General features: G+C 36.0%; 1 non-coding gene across 1 annotated transcript; it reads left to right on the plus strand.

Annotated features, from left to right (window-relative positions):
* The first annotated feature begins 2,284 nt into the window (after positions 1 to 2,284).
* LOC122265594 (U4 spliceosomal RNA) lies at positions 2,285 to 2,425 on the plus strand. The gene has a single exon (XR_006224323.1). It is a non-coding gene; the product is annotated as a U4 spliceosomal RNA (small nuclear RNA).
* The last annotated feature ends 242 nt before the right edge of the window (positions 2,426 to 2,667 follow it).

Here is a 2,667-nt window from a genome sequence, read left to right on the forward strand (position 1 = left end):
TCAAATCCCTGTGAAAGATTACTCCCTTACAGGTATTTGGGCCAACAGGAATAGTTACTTTAACTTGCAGGTCATGAATCTGCGTCAGTTTAAGTAAATTCTTAACCTGAGATTTAAATTGTAATTTGACAAGGAGGCTTCCATCTCGCAATTTTCGGACAAAATCAAACCCGCCTTCCACTTGACCATCAAGGACCTTCTTGATGATAAAGGGGTTGACATTCCTCAAGGATTGATTTTCTTTCACGCATCGAATGTTCAAGCACCTTGCATTCTCTGGAGGGATATCAATATGTCTTCTGGGTCGGTCATTGGTCGGGGTTCCATTTTTGGTCAAATTTGTCTTAGAAAGAGTCTGAGTCGCCCCTCCTCCTTGGGGAGGAGGAAGGGTAGCCGGGGGATCAATCATGCTAGGGTGTCGGACCAGGTCCGATCCCTGGGCCAAAGCCCGTTGTCCTGAAAGGACTACCTTTCCCTTAACTATTGTATATCAACCTAATCCCAATAGCTAAGAGAGGATAAAAAAAACAAGTCTTTCGTTATACGTCCTCGCCCCCCCTTAGTGGAAGCCTGGCTGCTTTCTCCAGTACCAACTAAGGGATCGGAGTTTGTGTGTAAGGCACCTTCCTACCGCCGAACCTGCCTATTGCGAGGGACGGTAAGTCAATGCCCACCCCCCAAGCGAATACAGGAGCTCACAAGGAGACTCCCGTAGGCTCAGGAAAGTCACACCAGAAAAATGGAAGAAATTCAGGTGGAGAGAAAAGTTGCGCCCAAAGGACGCCCCAGACTACTGGGCCTCCCTACCCAGGGGTCAGCCCGTAAGGGCTACCCTGTGGTAGAAGAGAGCTGCGGGTCTGGGGTGGGGGCTGACTACTACTAGTAGTCTCGTGTCACCTTCAAAATCAAAGCACTGAAGGTGCAGCTAAAGCACTTAAAGTGCGCAAAATCTGTACAAAAAACAGCGTTTACTCGACTTATTTACTCTACGGAAGCACAGAAACAACAATGTCGAGTAAGACGAGAGGCCCCGGAAACCAGGGTAGCTCCTGTGTCACAAGACTTATTTTTTGTTGCTGCTGTGTTTACAAAAATCAGGGTCTGAGGCATACAAAGTCTCATTCACGAGTCGATGGGTGTTTGTGTATGTATAAATATGAATATATATGTCATACATGTACACATATGTTCATATGCAATAAGGATATATATGTATATATACATACATACACACACACACATACACGCGCACACACATACATATATATATATATATATATATATATATATATATATATATATATATATATATATATATATATATATGTATGTATGTATATGTATGTATATATATATATAAATATATATATATATACACATGTATATACATGTACATACATATACATATATACACATATATACACATATGCATATATATATATATATATATATATATATATATATATATATATATATATATATATATATATATGTTTATATTTATATATTGTCATAGGAAAAAAATAGGATTACGCCTTGGTAAAGCGATGATTTATTTTTTTCAAGTATGGTGTGATAAAAAAATGTATATATATATATATATATATATATATATATATATATATATATATATATATATATGTTTATATATTTATATATTTATATTCATTGTGTGTGTGTGTGTCTATGTATCTATATTACTAAAGCCTCTGAGAATTATTGTGGATATAAACATTGAGTAATTAGTCTAGTATTAGCTTATGTATCTTGGTAGTAGAGGTTTCTGTAAGACCTTTTCAGCTTAACTCAAATAAGAAAATAAAATTGAATTAAAATATAAATAAAATTGGTTAGTCTCCCCAAATTTAAGGGTGCGTTTTCTATGCTGTATTTAGTTATCAGTAACTTCAAATTAATAGATCTACAAGAGCTCTTTGATATAGTATATATCTGTACTCCTACAAAAGATATTCTGTCATAAATTAATGTTTTGAGAAATGTTTGATATATTCGGTATTAAAGTTGTATGAAGGATGCTCTTCGATCGAGTGACCATAGTACGTACACACATTATGGAAAATGTTAATATTAACATTTTCAGTGCAGTATTCATATAGTTTTCCTTATGAAATGCAAACAATATGTAAAATGGAAATGTTTTATATATTTTGAATGAAGAACATGTATATCTACTGTTATGTTTTTCTTTTTACTTGTCCTCCTGGCTGGAAGACTGAAGTCCTCAGTGGTAGATGGTTGGTGATGGAGGTCGAGAGTAAACGTTAGCTTTGCGCAGTGGCAGTATCGTAACCAATGAGGTTTAACCGAGGTGCGATTATTGCTAGTTGAAAACTTTTCCCAATACCCCGCCTGGACGTCGTGAAAGACCGACGGCCATGGCAATTTTTGATAGCCCGTTCAAGGGCTGCCCAAAATTCAAAATATAAACCAAATGTTACAGTTCACCTGATCATGGATGTAAATGTTTCATACTTTGTCATTGGGAAAATCATTAGATTTTGCTAGATAGTGATACCACCCTACCATAATATATAGTGATTTTTAATGTTAGCATTTATATAAACTCTATCTAACAGTTACGCCCTATTTTAAATGTTATTTTTATCTGCAGACATAAGTCACTTCTGGCAATTATAGAGCGCGAGT

The sequence above is a fragment of the Penaeus japonicus genome, unplaced genomic scaffold (assembly GCF_977035675.1).
Source record: "Penaeus japonicus unplaced genomic scaffold, GWHDUDI00000001_assembly GWHDUDI00000033, whole genome shotgun sequence".
Classification (NCBI taxonomy): Eukaryota; Metazoa; Arthropoda; class Malacostraca; order Decapoda; family Penaeidae; genus Penaeus; species Penaeus japonicus.